This window comes from Myotis daubentonii, chromosome 5, assembly GCF_963259705.1.
Source record: "Myotis daubentonii chromosome 5, mMyoDau2.1, whole genome shotgun sequence".
Classification (NCBI taxonomy): Eukaryota; Metazoa; Chordata; class Mammalia; order Chiroptera; family Vespertilionidae; genus Myotis; species Myotis daubentonii.
This window is the reverse complement of record NC_081844.1, coordinates 57,681,072-57,701,902: the sequence shown is the minus strand read 5'-3', so window position 1 is coordinate 57,701,902 and position 20,831 is coordinate 57,681,072. Positions and strand designations below refer to the sequence as shown.

Sequence of the window (20,831 nt, the reverse complement as noted above, 5' to 3'; positions counted from 1 at the left end):
AGGCAGCTAAAATATAAGAATAGTCTCTTCTGGAGATTTGGAATCAGGATGTGGAGAAACCCAGCCAGTTACTCTGAGATTGTCCCAGGCTAGGGGCTGAAGAACCCCTGCAGTGGGTCAGGTGGGACAGAGCAGAGGGCCGGGGAGCCAGTGCCCAGGGAGGATTCGAAAATGCAGAAGTGAGAAATGGAGAGTTGCTGGTTGATTGTCGATGGCCTCAACTTACTAATTTGGAGCAGTCTTGACTCTTTTCACTTCCTGCTCATTTCCTTTTAATGACTCCATTTTTACTTATGTCAACTTGGTAATGTTTTGATTGCAACCAAATCATTTTTGGACAGTGTGAGAAAAGACAGAGTATAAAGTACCTGCAATTTGATAAATTGACAGATACAGTTTCTGCACTGTCTGAGTTAACTCTGTTAAGTTTCTATTTCAGTGTATCCTGCATGTTCCGTATAAGGCTGGCTGCTTCCTAGGCCCAGTTCTTAGGCAAATAGATCGAGTATGTCTGAGCAACATAATTTTAGATGAAACTGGGCTTTTAAGGTCACCCAAACCGGAACCTGTGGCTGTATTCCCATAGTTTTATGACTAGAATTACGTTAACTTTCTTCTTCAGTTTTCTCTTCACAGACCAGAAATGGCTTTTTCTCTCAACTCTCACATAATTTCTTTTTTCTAGGTAATTGTTTCCTATCTCTTAGTTTCCAGTTGGATATATCCATTTCACCCCCCACTGCATCCTCCCACGTCTCCTGGCTGGGTGATCCTCTGGGTTGCCCTTCAGTTAGCAGTTAGCATTTTAAGAGTCCACTCCTGCATCTGACATCCTTGTCCCCTCTCCAGAGCCATAACTTTGAAGCTTTATTTCATTAGGACTCACTTTGAAAATTTAATGATCAGGCCGGTCGGCCGGCTGTGGTGCATGTCATAGCGACTGGTTGTTCCCATCATTCCAGTTGCTTGGCTTTTATATATATACTAGAGGCCCAGTGCATGAAATTCGTGCATGGGTAGGGTCCCTAAGTGGCTGCCGGCCGCTGGCCGGGGACTCCCTTCGTTCTATGCTGCCCCCTGGTGGTCAGCGCACATCATAGCGAGCTGTTGAGCTCCCAGTAGGTCGAACTTCTGCCTGAGGGGACAATTTGCATATTAGGCTTTTATATATAGATATAGTTTCTATTTTAGTTTAGTATCTTAGGTGGTCATACTAAAAGTATCCCCTAATACACTAATATGTAGCAATTTAGGGGAAGTGTTTCATTTTTAAAAAAATATATATTTTTATTGATTTCATAGAGGAAGGGAGAGGGAGAGAGAGGTAGAAACATCAATGATGAGAGAGAATCATTGATTGGCTGCCTCATGCACACCCCCTATTGCCTGCAACCTGGGCATGTGCCCTGACTGGGAATGGAACTGTGACCTCCTGGTTGAGACATCAACACTCAACCAATGAGCAACACCAGCTAGGCTGATTTTTTATTTTTGTTCCTGTCCCGGATCTTCTCTTGATTTGTCAATCTTTATGCAGTATTGTGTGTTCTTGTTACCATAGAGATACAGTAAGTCCTCACTTAACTAGAAGTGCAATGACATAAGGAAACCAGTTTTAACATGGGCTAACTGACATAAGCAGAGTTAAGTCCTTACAGCATCTCCTCAATGTTATCATGAAACATTATTTGAAGACCTGCTGTACAAATGCCTAGAATTTTAGAGCAGGGTAAAACCGAATGACCCAAAGCTTCCTAAGGCACTGCGCTTGTCTGGAATCTGCTTCAATATAATCTGGGAATGGAGATGAACTCAGATTGATGTGTGTGTAGGAGTTCATTATATTAGTTTCACCTCTCTGTTTCTTTCCCTCTCTAAATATGTATCTGAAGTTATTCTTGATAAAAGTTAAGTGATCTTTGTCATTGGCACCCTCTTTTAATGCAATTCTTAATTCAGTCAACAGACATTTGTTAAGTTGTTCCTCCATGGAACAGGCACAAAAGATTAAGAAAATAAAAGCGGATCTTGCTCTTGAGAAAGTCAGTGTTTAGTGAGAAAGACAACAGTGCAAGAGTTGACAGTGGAAATCTCATCACAGGGCCTGAAGATTGTGTATTAGAGTTTGACCCTTGAGAAGCCATTGGCTTTCTTTGTCCAAAGCCAAGTTAAGTCCAGCTCTGCCCTTTAAAGACTTAAATGCACTTACTGGGCATCCCTTTGTGAACCAACTTCATTGTTTTTTCAGAACATACTTATCTGTTCCATTCACAGCAGTGAGGAAGGCCTGCAGGGGGTAGAATGGATATAATTATAAAATGGAAGATCCCTTGTCCTAAGCATTGAGTATTCCAGTCTGCTCTGGGAGGAATTTCGACAGGAGGGCTTCCTGAGCGCCTCATCTTCCAGACACTGGCCAGCTCTCGTTCACCAGAGCCAAGAATCAACCAACCAGTGCCGCGAGGGTGGGGAGCATTCGTTTGTCTGCAGTTTATAGATGAGCACAGCAGGCCGCATCTTTGGAGGGTTGAAATGAACTCTCCCAAGGTCACACAGCTTTCTTTATTCATTTACAGCCTGACTTGTTCCAAAAAGGATTTCGAGCAGTTAAGCCACACAGTGAGAAAGTTTCTTGTGGTCTTTCTACTGTCCCAAGAAAAACAAGCCCATACTTTCTTTTTTTTAAGCTTAAACGATGCATAGTGTTTCAGTCAATATTACTACATGAATAGTTCCAAGTTTAAATTGCACAAAAGTGCTTATGTATGGCTCTGTTGGAATGTGTGGGAGTAAGAAAGGAAATCTCTATTTGATTTCATCAAGTCGGGAGCTCCACGGAGTCGAGGGAGTCGCACACGCCAGGGCCTGGTTGTGTGCACAAGGAAGTTCTTATTCATCATTGCACAGCTGGTGTGGTGTTTGTCATCAGTATTACTTATTCTTAATTACCAAAGTGCACATGGGCCACAAGCTGTCGATTGTGCCAAACCAGGTCTCTAATGTGGCTGGATTCATAGATTCTGAGGAAGATTTATAATCCTCTGCAAAGGGCAGTCACTCTAGACGTGTTCATATAAAGAAACAGTGCACATCAGGAACGCACACAGAATCCGGATTGTACTCTCTAGTGTATTGTTCTCAACATCTACCTTCTGTTCTCTTTAATTTGTTGCCGAACCAACTTTGCTTTTCGTATATTTTGAAAATGGAATTTATTTATAGGCTCTGTTTTTCTTCTTTTACTCAGCAGTAAGTAAAAGTGGAGACAGTGTATCTCCAGGGAAGGCTTCAAGCACTTGATTTCTCTAGAAGGTCTTTTCTGTTTAGATGTAAATGGGGGAATGACCACTGAGAGGCTTAGTCGTCCTTTTCAGAATTTAATGAAGGAATTAGGTCATTTGTGCTTAATGCGCTAAAGAGCCCTGAGGAAGCTGTCCTCATTGATGGATTGATGTGGAAAGGTTCTTGGAGTTATCATTGTTTCTCCTGTTTAATCATTTTGTTCCCGTGATCCAGCAGGACTGCGTTCCTCCCATGCCCCGGGCCACAAGCACACCCACAGTGGAACTTTTTTGGAAGTCAGCTGTGGCTTTATCTAAATTCCATGTAACTTAAAAACTTTTTTTTTCTCTTACTTGATTTTATTATTCAGGGGAATCCAAACTGCTGTAAATTGTTTCTGATTCTTTCTTGTTTCCTGTTCTTGGCAGCTTTCCTGTTCTTTACTCTAGATCAGTGATTCTGAACCAGTGTTTATGTTTCATACCCCTTTGAGAATTTGAAAGATAATATTTTCACTTTCTGAAAAAACATAAAGGCATATGCACCATTTACAACTGACTTTTAGGCATATGCTAATTCTGAAGAGCTCAGTGAGGGACCTCTGCTTTGGTGAAATAAACTTAGGTGATATTGAAATAACTTGTAAAAATATGTGGCTCATTTACACATGTGGCGAGTGAGAGAAGGAGTGAAATTTATCAAACTACAGGTTTCTATATGTGATAGTATAGTACTTTTCAGTATGTATTTATCAGTATTATTTATTGCCATTTTCTTATCTAAAACAAATATCTCAAACATACGCTTTAAGATGGCAAAGACAGAGCTTAAAGTCTTACGGTACAAACCCAAACTGGGTTAAAATAAAAAATAAAAAAAGAAAGGTTGGTATTAGTCAATGGAGGGAAAGGCTAGAGAACAGCAAGAGATGTTTCTGAAAATAGGCACAGGCCATTTCTGGTTTACTCCTGACTGCACTTTCCACAGAGGCGGTATGGGACAGGCACATGTGCCTTCCTCAGGGATCTCCCCCCCTCCCCCCAGAGGGAGGTGGAGGGGTGGTGGGGCAGCCTTGGGTCAAGATGAAACTTCCACCAAGATAGAAGCTCCTCCTGACCACCTGCTCTCCTGCCAGAGAAAGGAGGCTAGCAGGAGTGTGACTCCCTCTCGGACACCCCAGGGAAAGACCATCAAACCGAAACTGAGTTAAGGGAGAGAGCTTCTGTAGGAGAGGAGGATGGGAAAAGGAGCCCCTTAAAGGGGGGAGTGTCATTTCCCACCAACTTGAGCATCTAGAAGCCATCCTCTTTCCTGGTCTGTCTTCTGCCTGGAGAATGGAAGGAAGTGGTTGCTAACTTGGCCACCTAGGACAGAGACTCCTGGCAGGGGCTGGAACTGTGGACAGCCCAAGCAGGAGGTATGAACACAGCTACGTCATTTTGGCAAAAGCACAGAGATGAGGTCAGAGACCAGGCTGAAGACAATCCTGGTGGCATCCTTCGTCCCCCCCAAACCCTTTGGTTATGGATTGAATTGTATCCCCTCAAAATCCAGAAGTTGAAGCCCTAGTCCCCAGTGTGATTCTCTTTGGAGATGGTCTTTAAAAGGGTAATTAAGGTTACCTGAGGTCATAAGGTTGGGGGCCCTAGTCTGGGGGGACTGCTGTTCTTATAAAAAAAGAAAAAAGACATCATGGATGTACATGCACAGAGGAAAGGCCATGTGCAGGCACAGAGAGAAATGTGCCATCTGCAGTCCAAGCAGAGAAGCTCAGGAGAAACCAACCCTGCCGCCACCTTAATCTAGGACTTTCATCCCCCAGAACTGTGAGAAAATAGGTATCTGTTGTTTAAGCACCTAGTTTACAGTGTTCCGTTGTGGCAGCCCTACCAGACGAAGACGTTTTCTCAGAACACTGGGCAGGCACACTGTAGTGCATCGCAGAAAACACATCCAAAACCTGGGAAGAGATTCAGGATGTCACCCTTACTGTAGTGGTGTGTACAGAAAGTGTTGACACAGCTGCCCATTGGAGACATTAGTATCATTGAAATCAGCCACTTCCAAATAATCCAGTGTGTGGTCTATGTGAATGTATTGCAACAGGAGGGGGAAAAATGTAAACTGTAGTAGACGAATTTTTGGGGGGAGAAAAACTGATCTAAGGAAGAGAATAAATGAACTTATTAAAAACCATCTCCATAGAAGAACTAAATATTTATTCAGTAAAATGGGAGTTTAAAAATGAAGTGATTAAAGAGGATTTTTAAAAAAGGTGCTTGCTGAGCTAAGAAAGCAGACTGGCACCTGAAACAACATCCAAACAAATGAACAGATTAAAAACAGAAATGAATAGAATCAAAAGTTGGAAAACAAATCACCATGATTGATGAAGCAGTCGCATTCAGTGGATGAAAAAGAGAGATGACAGAAGTCAGAGAAAACTGTGGACGTGGAGGGCAGACATGACCCATCACAAGACATTGTTGTCATGGGAACACCAAACCAAGCGCATTGAACCAATCATTTGTAAAGATCACACAGAGACCTTTTTATCTAAATTACAGTGAGACCTTCATTTGATCAGTGTAATCACTAAATTTTAGGAAATATCAATTCTAAATTTTAAGTCACTCAGAATTATCCATGTAGAGACATACTGTGGCTCGGTTACTGTGTAGGAGTTTTGAGGGGAAAATAAAAAAAAAAACTGTACCAGGAAGATGCATCTGGTAGCCTCATGTTTCCTTACAGCAGCTCTGAAGATCACAAAGCAATGTTTGTAAGTCTTGAGTATCTATTTTGGGCTCAGATAAAAATTCCAAATTTCAAACTGCAGAAATAATACAGACCACTTATTCTGGTCCATAATATTCTAGCTTTAGAAATTAACAACAGTAATAATAACAGAAGCCCCCCACCCCTCCTCAAAAGAAAAAAAGTTCTTGGCTATTTGGAAATTTTGAAGCTCTCATGATTCATAGATCAAAATAAAAATTGTAGACTTCCTATAAAAATATGAAAACATGCATATCAAAACTGAAAGAACAGAGTGAAAATTATGTCTCCAGGAAATTTATAACCTTATACAACTGAATAAGCCAGAAAGAATGAAATTAGTTAAGCTTTTACCCATTTACTCCAAATTTGAAGAAAATAAAAAATATATAAGATGAAATTAATTAATGAGAAAAGAAACAAAAGGTGTTTTTTGTTTTTAAATACCTCTGACATTTTTGGTGGATTGGGAGCATAAAATAAAACAGATTTCCTTGGCCAGGCTAGTCAAGGAAAAAAGGGATGGTGAGAAGGCTCATCTATATAAAGAGGAACAAATGTGGAAATAACCCATAAATACTCAGTGCACAGAATTTTGAAAATCTGAATGAAATTAGTGAACTAATGATAATGAAAGAAACGGACACAATTTTAATACAGCTGCCATCCATTTCCCAAAAAAGCACCAGTCTCAGATATTTTCACAGGTGAATTAAACTGAGAAGAAATAGATCTGTTGGCGTTTAAACTGGTCCATAGCAGAATAAAGAAAAACTTCAAATTATTTTTATGACACCAGTAGGGCACTAATGCCAAAGCCTGGCAGAGACAAAGCTGTAGATCAATTTTATTTAAGAATTTTATGCAGCGATCTTAAATAATACATCAGCAAATAACAACACTACTTTAATAGCATAATATTTCCATCTAAGTTGAGTTCATTCCTGACATATAAGGGTGACTCAATATTAGGAAATACATTAATGTAGTGTACCATATTATTAAGTCAAAAGAGAAAATCTTTCAGGAGATGCCTAAAAGCAATTGGCAAAATTTACATAATTCCCAATATAATATTTTAATAAAACAAATTGTGGATAGTTCCTTAAAATGATTTAACAATATTTTAACCCTTAAGTTAGTATCCTGTTTAATTGTTGAAATGCTTAAAATGCTGAAATTGTGATTTAGTTCACTATTACTATTGTCCTAGAATTACTAGTAAAGAAAGGAAGAAAAAAAGTAAATGATATGAAAACTGGAAGGGGAAAATTGCACATTATTTAGAGAAGTGATTGTATAATATAGATAACCAAGAGAACAGAGTGATGAGCTAGTAGATACACTAGCAGGATTTATTGGGATGTAGGATTAAAAGTAATCACCAGAATCAATAGCTTGCTCATGTACAACCAGAAGCAGATAATACAGGGGGAGAATAGGCCTTATTATCAGTGTCATCTGAAATATAAACCTCCTGAGTATAAGCCTAAATCAAGAGAGGAAGAACACATATTTGAAGAAAGCCATATTGTTCCACCGTAGTGAGATGTGAGAAGTCACTTTGAGAGGAGGAAATAAGTGGTCTTATTTGGTGGGGTGTGATTGGAGCAGCCTTTTTGAGACAGGCAGGCAGTGTCAGCAAAACTTAAATGCATGTTTGCTTTGAAGGTAATCTCTCTGCTACTAAATACTCCATAGGTAGTCACCCAAAATTTTACAAAAAGGGAGTGGGTCACCTCCACATGTGTCTCTCATTGGAAATAGCCTGCCATTGAGGGTTAAATAAATTATGTGATGACCGTAGAAGGATGAGGCAGGGTGGTAAATACTGGTTCGAATTGTGGTGGGCACACCCTATGGTGACCCAGTGACCCAGGCCCTGGAGTGCCAGTGGGGCCTGTGACTTGATTCTAACCAGGATAATAAAAGGCGTGGCATGTCTCTCATGATTGTTTTGTTGTATCAGATTCCGTTGGAGCAGATGGCAGAGAGGGACACTCCTACTGGCCAGAAAGAAGCAAATAGTCATGTTGTGAACTGCCTACGGAGAGGGCCACGTGGCAGGGAACTGTGGGTTGCCTCCAGCTCATAGTCAGCAAAACCCAGAACCCTCCTCAGTCCTGCAACTGCAAGGAAATGAATGTTGCCAACCACCCAAATGAGCTTGGAAGCAGATTCATCCCCAATTGAATCCTCCAAAATGACACGATTAGAGTCTTGTGAGCTGAGGATGGTAGCAGAGAGTCCAGTTAAGATGTGCCTGGACTCCTGACACATGGAAACTTTTGAGATAATTGACAGCTTTCTTACATATAACAAGAATCAGAAAACACAGGAACAGTAGATGTGCTGTTCTCAGCCTCTGAATTTGTGTTAGTTTGATACACAGCTACTTAGCACTTATTTCCAATGTCCAGAACATTGCTTGTCTCATAGTAGGCATTCAGTTAATATTTGAATGGATAATTAAAGATACAGATATGAAACCGTATCTTTATTATGATCCTTCATGTGTTAATTTGTCAACACTAATAAAAGAGAAAAATGGTAATTGGCGTACGACGATACCCTTTTCATTGGCTAATCAGGACTATATGCAAATTAACTGCCAACAAGATGGCGGTTAATTTGCATATGTAGGCACAATGCAGGGAGGCGAAAGGGAAAGCAGGAAGAAGCCCCCTGCCACTGACAGTGATCGGAAACCCAGGGGGGAGCTAAGAGCTGGGGGGCAGGGCAAAGGCGCCTTTGCCCTGCCCCCCAGCCATGATCGGAGAATCAGGCGCCTTTGCCGCCCTGGCCAGTGATAGCAGGAAGTAGGGGTGGAGCCAGTGATGGGAGCTGGGCATGGTCGAAGCTGGCAGTCCCAGGAGCTAGGGGTCCCTTGCCTGGGCCTAAAGCGAAGCCCACGATCGTGGGGCTGCTGCAGCTGCGGGTCCCCGCTGCCCGGGCCGGACGCCTCAGCCAGAGGCGTCCTGCAGGGGCAGGGGCGGAGCCCGCGCGATCGGCCTGGGCAAGGGGCCGATCTTGAGATTGGAGGGTGATGGGGGTCAACGCCTGAGGGCTCCCAGTATGTGAGAAGGGGCAGGCTGGGCTTAGGGATACTCCCCCACACACACACCCAGTGCACGAATTTCATGCACCAGGCCCCTAGTATATATATATATATGTGTGTATATATATATATATATATATACACACACACACACACGTGTGTGTGTGTATGTGTGTGTGTGTGTGTGTGTTACACTACATATACTAGTGTGTGTGTGTAAATTGTACATATATGTAGGCAAATACATAGGCAACTCTTAAAATTTCCTTAGAAGGAATCAAAGAAACTATTGACAATGATTATTTTGCTGGGAAAAAGACTCTATTTTTCCGTTATTCTTTGTGTCAGTATCATCAACATTGTTTTCAGGATGAGGAGGTTATGGCGCATATGTAGTTTTCTTATTTGACTTAAAAAAACTAAACCAACTACCACGTACTTAAATTTACATTACAAAATAATCAAATACGCTAGTTCTGTATCTCAGAGGGTAGAAATATCTCTCAATTTGATCTATTGGGAAGAACTGGAAATCGCTGGAGAGATCCCTGAAAAGTTTCAGTTTGAAGAAACTTTTAACAGTGAGTCTGATTGTTTTTGACTTTGAGCTCCCTGCCTTCCTCCATGCCCTTCCTTTCTGATGCATGAAGTTCTTGTGTGGCCATTTGTCCTTCACTGACAAAAACCTGAAGCAGTGGTGGGAGAAGTATTTGTATGATCTTTTGAGCACATCGTATTTCTTGTGAAGCGCTGATATCTTGAAGTTACTTTGAATCATGTTTTTTGCACCTATCCAAACTATCATCTGGTTATACCGGTTCACATGGTATCAGATGAAGAACTGAAATAAACGTGTCTGTTGGTGGCAGATTGAAGATTGCTAGGGATTATTTCACATCCCTCCCTGAGTGTCTCCTTTCTTTAAATCTTGGTGGACCCTGAGATTGCTTTGATCATCAGACTATGGCATGAGTGACTCTTCACAGTGGCTTGAAGAGACTGACAGCTTTCACTTCCTTCCTCTTGGGCCACTCCTTCCAGGGGACTTCAGCTGCCTTGCAGAAGTCCACTCACCCTGAGCGTGAGGAAGCCACACTTGCCATGTAGAGAGGCTGGGCAGGGGAGAGGAGGAGCTGAGCCCAGCCAGTCCTGGCTGTCCCAGCCTTCCCATCCCAGGCATCGGACGCATGGAAAAACAGCTTGGTCTTCCCAGACTCCAGCAGACAATACTGAGGAACCCAACTGACAACCAAAACTGAGCTCAGGCCCATGGCTCCCTTCCCAGCCACCTCCAGCCATGTGGCAGGCCCCGGCTGAGACTGCTCATTCCTGCTATGCCCTGCCCACACTCCTGAGCCAGGAAATTACGAGCATAATAAAATGGTGGTGGTTTGATACCGCTAAGCTTTGGAGAGGTTGTTACGCAGCAGTGAACAGAAGGAATGTCCCACTATTTCACTGAAAATGAATTTTTGTTTAGTGAATTCTGTTTCCCTGTTGACCTCCAGAGCAGTACTTTTTTAGGTGGGAAAGGGACTTTTTTTTAAAGGTTATGTATTTAAAGAGCAACAACATGCTATCTGAATTTTTTTTTCCACACAATAAAAAGTCTAAAAATGAAAATACAGCCTGGCCAGTGTAGCTAAGCGGTTAGCATCGGCCCAAGACCCAAGAGGTTGCCAGTTGGAATCCAGGACAGGGCACATGCCCAGGTTGTGGGTTCAATCCCCAGTAGGGGGCATGCAGGAGGCAGCTGATAGATGAAGTTTCTCTCTCATTGATGTTTCTCTCTCTCTCTGTCCCTCTCCCTTCCCCTCTTTCTCTAAAAATCAATAAAAAAATATTTAAAAACAAAGAAAATACAGTGCAGGGTGTGTAGGTGATTAATTATTCTCCCCACTTTGATAGCAATTGTAGAGCTTCAGCCACCTGGCTCAGAGTTCTGCCTGCCCTGTCCTCTCTCTTTTCCCCCAACACACACAGTTGACTTATCCATGGGAATCTCTGGCCTTTTTGGGAACTGGCTCAGTACTGCTATAGTACCTGCATAGTTTTTGTTTGTTTGTTTATATACATTTGCATAATAGGATATAGGAAAATGAGGTTAAAATGCCTGTAGGTGCTGTGGCTCTTAGTAAACTTCAGGGAGCTAACTACCACATTCTTCTACAAAAAACTTCTGTGGAAGAATAAGATTATAGTATTTTGGGAGCCAAAAAAGGATGGCTTTATTTTTTTTACGATTGTATTTATGAAATGGTAACAGTTTACAAAGCCTTTTCATGTGCATTCCAATATCTGACACATTGTGTTTTTTTTTGGAAAGAGAAAACCAGAATAAAAGGAATGTTAAGATTCTGGAGATTACTCCCTAAATAGGGCATCCCTGTGGCGTATCAGCCATGCATTGCAAATGTAATGGGAACCCACAGAACCCAGAGTATGGCTGACTTGAAGTCGGGAAAGGAGAAAGCTCAGGTCTCAGCATGGTGCAGTGATCAGGAGGTGGGGAGAGGTTCTCTTGTCCTGCAGAAAAGGGGGCAGATCAGCTTGCCGGGCTTGCTTCTGAGAAGAGGGAGTCGCTGGTTTGGTGAATGAGGCCCTCTTTTGGGATTTCATACATAGTTTCTCTCATAGATTCATGAATCAACCCAGTCAAGTCCTTCAGCCAGTGTTTGGACATCTTTGCAATGACCCTGGTCTTACCTTGGAAAACTTTGAAGACATGAAGCTCATTATCTCCCAAATTAACCTGCCCGAGAGTTGTGTAACTTCACCAGTTCAGAAGGTCTTTCTCCCTCATATTCAGTTGACATATGCCTTATATTCTCAACCCATTAGCCCTGGTTTTAACCTCTGGGACCCATACCAGGTGACTCCCTCTTCCACATGATAGTGTTTTAGAATCTGAGAATTGGTACTGCGACCTGCTGGATATCTCTTCTGGCCCTTTAGTTATATGACTTTTTTTTTTTGAACTTCTCACCATCAGATCATACTCTGTGATGTGATTTGCAATAAGAAATATATATTTGGTTCTTCATCCACAGTTGCTGGCTCGCAGCTCCCAAAACCCTTATAATTTCCTCAGCGATAAGAGCAAAGGGAGCGTCTTTGCTATATTTTGTCTCTTGTCTTCAGTGCCTGAAAACACTTCAGATCCATAAAGGTGAATGAAATGGGCGTCTTAATATTCACGACAAGCTCCTTTCCACCACAACTGGGTTTAGATTAATAAGATAACTTTGGAAGGCACCAAAAGATGGGGCTTGTTGCCAGGGAAACCAACCCTGAATAGGAGATTGTAAATTTCAGCCCCACCCCTTAATTTGAGGGAGGAGGGATGGGTTGGAGGTAGAATCAATCTCCAATGGGCAATAATGATTTAATCATTCCTGAGTAATGAAGCTCCATAAAAACCCAAGGACAGGGTTTGGAGAGCTTCTAGATTGAGGAACCAGAGGCTACTAAGTGCTGCTGTGCCAGTCCCCAAACTCCACCAGGACAGAAGCTCACCCTGTATGTCTCTTCGTTGGGCTGTCCATTCATATTCTCTGATATCCTTGTTAAACCAGTATCTCGTGAGGACCTGGCTTTCATGAGGCCCATGAGCTGCTCTAGCAGGTTAATTGAACCCAAGGAGGAGGTTGTTAGAACCTCTGATTCACAGCCAGTTGATCAGAAGCACAGGTAACAACTTGGGCTTGTGACTGGCATCTGAGCAGGGGCAGTCTTGTGGGGACTGAGCACTTAACCTGTGGGATCTGATGCTATCTCTAGGTAGAGTGTTAGAGGTGTGTTGAACCTTGGGACACCCAGTTGTGTTGGAGAATTGCTTGTTGGTGTGAGGAATCACCCTACTTGTTGGCGCTGGAGATTAGAATTTTCACATTCCACTGCAGACACTTCTGTTTCTCTGTGACTTTTGCCGCACAATAGAACGCAATGCCCTGTGTGGCTCAGTCAGTGAGGAGCGCAGTCGGGAGTAGCATCACCTTCCTTGCAGGTGTACTCAGTTCATCCTGTCTAAGATGTCATTAGTTTACCAGTCGTGACAGGTGGTGGTGGCCTTGCCGTCCACGTTGACTTTTTTCAATGCTCTTGCCAAGCACACATTTTGCAAGCCATCCTGCAGCTGCTCTCTAAACGTGTAGGTGCTGCACCATTCATCACATATGGAAATATGGGTCAGAGCTGGTCCCAGGCAAGGTGGGATCAGGTGAAGGAAGTCCTAATGTTGGCAGCTCAGATACAGCTACTCTACCTGCAAATCAGTGAGTTCCATGCTGACGTGTAAGTCCAAGAATGTAAACATTAACCTTTTTAGATTTTATCTTCCTCAGAGGGCTTTGTTTGGTGTTTACCAAAATTTCTACAAGGAATATAAGTGTATTAGTTATCACTTTTGTAACGTGAATAAATTATAATTTTGGGGGAAAATTGTCAATAAAAAATGTAAACCAACCAAATTTTAGGAGCAGTGATTAAACATGAAGGCTGATAACTACCCTGTGGGGTCATCGCTTATTTTCCAAAAGAAAAATGTCATCTTCCTTGAAAATTGCAAAAGATAATGAGTCCATTCTAAATGCGTTTACTTATATTCAGTTTAAAGTTTCATAGTTAACATTGAGGCAGGATCCTGCTTTTCCTCATGGCTCGAGCTACCCCTGGGTTGGGGCGGCCTCTCCCTGTGGGTCCCCAGGCCTTTGGGGACTGTAAATGGTAGGCTTCCTGTGTTATGGTTCTCTGTGCTGGTACAGGACTGAGTGACTTTTAAGGGAGGCCTGAGTCCTGGAAAGAAGAAATGGAAAGGGGGGAGAAGAAAACGAACCTTGGGAGAAGTTGTTCACCCAAGTTGAAGGATGAGGAGGAAAAGAAAAAACAAAGGAGTATCGTGCATGGAGTATGTCTTCTAGTTGACATAGAATAGCTATATTTCTTTAATGGTTTTCTAGGCTTTGCCGAAATGCAAGCTTTGTTTGCTTGTTAGCAGAGGACATAGCAATGGAAAACAATTCTAGCTCAGCATCAGCTCTTTATTCAGGGAAGGATTCTTGTAGACATTTGGGTTATGAAAGTCAAAGCCACAGCTATGTTTGGGCAAGTGCTTTCTTCTGACTTTGGAAAGTGTACGCTGCATTTTCCAAACGTTTGCAGGTGCAAATTGATAAAATTGCACCCAACGTGTTTAAAGGTTTGCACACCAGCAAACAACATTTTATAATTGGGGTTATATGTTAACCCCAAATGTAAGAGTGATGTAGCCTTGGGTTAATCAGGAGAGGTTCACCTTATGTCTGTTGGGGAGGATGTTATTTAGTGAGGAGTAGAAAACTTACTTAGTGCCATTGGGTTCCCATTATACTATTACAGTTATGTATTCTTATTCCTCGGTGGTTTTTGTTTTTTAACATTAGAAAAACCAGGGCACTGAGGAACCAGTTACACCACAGTTAACGCCATTGAAAATACTCATGGTTTGGGGTAGGTAGTTCTGGGGTCATTTTAATTTTATAAAGTCTGGTTGATAAGTTGTCATTTATTGAAATGTTGAAGCCAGACACCAAAGTCTGGTATGTGTTACTCCATTGAATAGAGTGCCATAGAAATCAATGTGGTCTAACCCACTGGCACTTAGGAAAGGGTCTGAAATGTCTCCTGAAATTAAAGCTCAAAGCTTTGAAAGAAAAAGGAAACCAGAAAGCCTACCAGTTTTGTAAATTCCAATAAGTACTCCTTTTGCTTTTCTTTCTTCTTCTTCATCTCCTTTTATTTTATTTTATTTTATGTTATTGTAAGCCATAATTGAAGTTGTTTTTTAAAAAACTCATTGTAAGTCAGGGCATAATCAAACCTGAACCTCTGGATGAATGACTGTTACAATGGGAATGTCTCCTGCCCCCTTCCATTCTCCTGGGACGCAGTGGAACAAGATCCTATAACATGCTTCAGTGTCAGCTTCACAGGTCTCTGTGTCCAGGCTTGCATCAGATAATGCGTCTGAAAGCGCTTTGAAGAATTTCAACTATTGAGCAAAACTTCCCCTGATGAGAAAGTACATGCATAAAGTAGTCTGCTAGAAAGGGCCAGAGCCAGCAAGAGGGAAAATAGCAGTTGGCGTTGAGACCTTGGTCTGGGGAGAAAGCCACTAACTAGTGGTGTTAATATGAACAAATCTGTAATCATAGGGGCCTCAGTTTAGTCAACTGTGAAATAGAGGGGTTGGCTTAAGTGATAACTAGGCTAAGTTTCAGCTCTGAGGTCCTGAATTTTAATGAACCAGAACCAACATGAAAACTTAGTACATTTCCAGCACCAAGCCTGAACCCAACTGGTATTTTACTGTCAGTCCCCATTACCAAATCTAGTTAACTTTTCCATAAAAGACCCATATTTAGTCATGGGGTAGTGCCGATTCAGGAACAGATGGCTGGAGAGTTTTCAGAGCTCTCTGTGTGCTGTTCACATGGGGGCTTAACTCTGAAGTTACGTTGTGGATGGAGGTTGAGGCTGCCTTGGAGCTGAAAGTAATATTTGGCCATTTTGTAGTGACATGTTTTAGAAAGGAGATTGGAAATACTCTTTTTGTCCCTCCTTTCTATGTTAAAGGTTTACTAAGGCAAGTGTGTATTGATTTCCAGCTGCCTTCTGGTTACACCTCTGTCTGTTGTGTTAGATACAGCATCACCAAAGAGGATATAAAGTGAATGGGGCATAATATGACTGGGTAACATCAGAGGCAGGGGAGTGTGGTGTCTAAGACATGCACACTGGAATCAGAAAATCTGGATTCAAATCTTTGTAGGTAAAACACTTGGTGTAATGTCAGGCATATTGCAAGTATCCAGTGGGTGCAACTGTCATTATTCAAGATGATAGGAATATACAAGCATAGTTATGGTCTTCTCACCATAATGAAGACCAGTGAACTCTTCGGGAAAACATATTTTTTAAAAAAAGAATGACCTCATCCTCCTTAGTTTCTTTTAACCATAGTATTTATTCATTCAGCTGACTCAAATGTTGCAGGTTTGAATTGAGTACAAAGCCACATTTCCACAGACCATCCTTACTTCCTATTGTTTGCAAAGTATTTCTGGCAGAAGTGGCCAGTCATCTCCACACGTGGCCCCCGGGAGCAGAGCGTGAGGGACCTGGGGAGATATTTCTGTGTATGGCTGAGTCCCATGGGCATTGGCATCCAGTTTGTTGAATCTGAGGAATCTGTGACTCCGAACAGTGGTGCCAGACTTGTGTTTGCGCTCACACCCTGAGGAGACCTGAGTCAGCGCCTACTTCCCTGACACACCTACGCGTGGGGTTTGTTTTTTGTCATTGGATTGTCTGGTTTGAGTTTTTCTTGTGTTATGAATACGTAGGAGCAGCGAGGGAACTTGCTACCCTGAAAAAGAAAAAGTTTTGAGTAGACTTGATCTCTTGATTCTTAGTGTTGGTTGAGATGAGTTCATCTGGCCTAGAACAAAGGTAACACAACACCAGGTCCTAGGGAAGTTAGGGGAGTCAAAAGATTTTGGCAAGAGACCTGAGTGGCAGAGGCATTTGCATCCACACAGTGGTTCTAGAATTGGGAAATCAATGTTATATTTACGGATGACACACTCTCTCTGTAAAGCGATGAAAAAAATATCCCAGGGTGAGGATTAACAACAACAACAAAAAATCTCTCAGCATTGAAGTGCAGAAATAAATACACAAAACAATTGTATGATTCTAGGTGACTTGGGAAATTTGAAAGATGCTCTTCTATTGCTTCTCTTGGCTCAGTGCTTGATGAATTTTTTCCCACAAATACTTTAGAACAGGGGTGGGCAAACTTTTTGACTCGAGGGCCACAATGGGTTCTTAAACTCGACCGGAGGGCCGGAACAAAAGCATGGATGGAGTGTTTGTGTGAACTAATATAAATTCAAAGTAAACATCATTACATAAAAGGGTACTGTCTTTTTTTTTTTTTTTAGTTTTATTCATTTCAAACGGGCCGTAGTTTGCCCACGGCTGCTTTAGAATAACAACCTTTAGAATAACCAAACACTGAATTTGAGGAATATTTAAAATCTCAACAGATTAGTGCCTTCTCAAAACAGTGGCTGAATTGAGTAATGAAGGTCTGTGTCCATTTATATTATCACTAGAGGCCCGGTGCATGAAATTCGTGCAAGAGTAGGCCTTCCTTCCCCTGGCTGCCGGCACCGGCTTCCCTCTGGCACCCAGGACCCGGGCTTCCCTTTGGCCGCTGGCAGGCACCTGGGAACTGGGCTTCCCTCCGGCCGCTGGCAGGCACCCGAGACCCAGGCTTTCCTCACAGCCCCGGCTTTGTTCAGAAGGTTGCCCAGAAGGACATCCGGAAGGATGTCTGGTGTAATTAGCATGTTATGCTTTTATTATTATAGATGATGTGAGCATTTTACAAATACCAGTAACTACCATTTATTTCTGGTTACCATGTGCCAAGTGCTGTACTAAACACTTTATAAACATTATCTCATTTAATCCCTAAAATAATTTAAGATGTAGGTTTTATGGTCCTTATTACACAGATGAGAAAATGAGGTACTTAGTGTTTTAATATGTCTAAGCTTCCATAGCTAGGAAGACTTAAAAGCCAGGATAGTTCCTTCTCAAATTATCATCTTTGCTTTGCTACCACATAATCTGACTGATAGGTTAGTTCTTTGAAATGCAACATGACATAGAATTTCTTGAAGGAGTAGTTGGTCTTTAGAATCTTTGAAACATTTTAAGCCTAATCAAGATTTGGGAAGGTCCAAGGAACTGATTGCATATGTCCAGTGCCAATTTTTCTGAAATAATTTTTCTGGTGTTTTGATTTGGACTTTGATCCATCCAAAACAAGCATCGAATGCAGTGGAGTGACATCTAAATGGGCAGTTTTCACCAGTGGCTATACAAAGAATCCCCTGGGGAGTTTTAAAATGCAAACCCAAGAAAACAAAACAAAAAACTGGAAAGCCCAGTCCCCGTTCCCAGATATTCTTGTGTGTGTTTTTTCACCCCAGTTTTATTGCGATGTAGTTGACAACATTGTACTAGTTTCAGGTACACAACATAATTATTTGATATATGTGTATATTGAGAAATGATCCCCACATTGAGATTAGTTAACCATCAACATCACCTCACATAGTTACACATTTTTTAAAATTCTTACCCCAGGATATTTTTCCATTGACTCTTTTTTTTTAGAGACAGAGAAATATCGATATGAGAGACACGTCAATTGGTTGCCTCCTGCACACGCCCTGACCAGGGCTCAGTGTTGAGCCTACAACTGAGGTATGTGCCCTTGACTGGGATCATAACTCAGGACCTCTCAATCTGTGGGCCCATGCTCTATCCACCGAGTCAAACAGGTTAGGGCCACCTTTTTTTCTTGCGATAAGAACTTTAAGATCTACTTTCTTAGCAACTTTCAAATGTACAATATGCTAGTATTGTTAACTATAGTCACCATGCTGTAACTTATAACTGGAAGAATTTGTACCTTTGACCATCTTCACCCATTTTCCCCTCTCCCCACAATGCCTGCCTCTGACAACCACCAGTCTGACTGTTCCCTATTTTTATGAGTTTTTGTTTTGTTTTGTTTTTTAGATTCCACATGTAAGTGGATCATAAAGTCTTTGTCTTTCTTTGTATGACTTATTTCACTTAACATAGTGCCCTCGAGGTGCCTCTAGGTTGTTGTATTGGCAGGAGTCACAATCTTGGGTCCTGTTGTGCTTGTAGTACGACTCTGCAAATTGGGACCAACCACCACCATGCCTCACTCCTCACTCTCTCATCCCACTCACCCCAGCCCTTTGAAGTGGTGGTGGTGGTGGAAGAGGAGGAAGGCGGGGAAGGAGAAGGACCAAGAGGAGGGGGAGGTGAAGGAGAATTGGAATTAGAGGAGGAGGAGTTGGAATTGGAAGAGGAGGAATTGGAATTGGAGGAGGAGAAATTGGAATTTGAAGGAGGAATTGGAATTGGAGGAGGAGGAATTGCAGGAGGAAAAATTGTCACCGTTTGCACCATTCCAGACTGGTGATCTTCAAGGAAGTTCTGCTTGGAAGGTTATCAGCTCTGCAGTGCCAGTTCTTGGGATACAACTTTTCTACGATTTATTTAGGTTTTGGCTCTTTGTTTTGTTTGGTTTCCTAGTCCAGTAACATCCGAGAGGCTTTTGTTATATTTGTTAAGATCAAACATAAGTAAGTCAAGGGGCCATTTCAAATGTTGGTCACACACAAGTGCTGTTTTATTTCAGTGGAATTAAGTTTTCCCATCTTTTCTTCTCGCCTTCAACCTACTCTATTCAACTTAACTTGTCACCTGTTCCCACCACTCTGCAGACTTTATTCATGTGAACAGTGACAGAGGGCAATAAATCCAACCAACTGTGGCCAATAGTCTAGAATGCAGAGGATTTTTTAAGACAGATAAGTGGTGTGCTGTTTTCCAGAGTACCCAATTGGAGCACAGATTCTGTGGAAATAGGTGTTAGCAGGTTACCAGTTGGAGCACTAAATTAAATTTTCACTAGCAAATATTTGTTCACAGTAGTTTAAATCATTTTTTTTTTTTATTCTGTTCACACATGAGAGGGCAGTATGGTACTATAAAGCAAATGTTCTGGTGAAATGCTTGTTTATATTGGCATATAATAGTTTTTAGGTGAGGACTTTTAGACCCTATGGTTGTAACTTAGATACGGTTGTCTGTTATTAAATATGATACCAATATGTGATACCCTCACTCATACACACAGGTCATATGGCTGTTTGTGTTCAAATGCACAAATATAATTTCCTTGCAACAGTGGCACTTTTCACACTGTGCCTTTTATTATTTTACTAGAGGCCCGATGCATGAAAATTTGTGCAAGAGTAGGCCTTCCTTCCCCTATCTGCTGGCACCAGCTTCCCTCCGGTACCCGGGACCCGGGCTGGCTTCCCTCCAGCTACCCACAGGCACCCGGGACCGGGCTGGTTTCCCCTGGGCCACCCTCAGGCACCCGGGACCGGGCTGGCTTTCCCCACCCCAGCCCCAGCTTCGTCAGGAAGGACCTCCGGAAGGACGTCTGGTCTAAGTAGCATATTACCCTTTTATTATTATAGATATTTATGTTTTGTTGAATGCTAGCTGGCTTTCTTCCCTTTTCTTGCTTCCACTTGAGGAGCATCAGCCCTCTGAGGATGCCGTGTCTGTTAGCTTGTTGTCTTTAAATATTTTATGGGGGGACAGGAAGCCTCTGAACTCAGTTCTCAGCAGCCATGAAAGCTCTGTTAGAAGTCACCTGTATGATATACTTCCCTTTATGGCACAGATTGCTTTGTCTTGCTGATATATGAATGTCACTGTGGATAATTAAGGTGCTGATATTCTAGGTTTCATAAGTGGAGGGGGAATTATTAAGAGGAGTTGGAGAGAATTTAAGTGAATTGATAAGATCTATAAAACAGTTTATGAAAAATGTATGTGGGAATCTGAAAGGTAATTTCATAAGCACCAGCTATTTTTAAACATGTAAAAAATATTTGCAGTCATATGTTTTTGTTTGTGTCGTTTGAAATTTTGAGACAAGCTTTTTGGCATAAATATAACCCTGTGTGAAATTTAAGGGGATATTTGTTCTTAATAATTTTTTCTGGCTACTTTTTTTATGGGTGAAGAGCTGTGGTATTGTCTA

The 20,831-nt window shown here is 41.9% G+C and overlaps 1 protein-coding gene across 3 annotated transcripts in view; it reads left to right on the top strand.

Moving 5' to 3' along the window:
• ARHGAP10 (Rho GTPase activating protein 10) overlaps positions 1-20,831 on the top strand; it is a 262,224-nt gene that overhangs the window by 199,434 nt on the left and 41,959 nt on the right. The gene's annotated exons all lie outside the window — the stretch shown is intronic.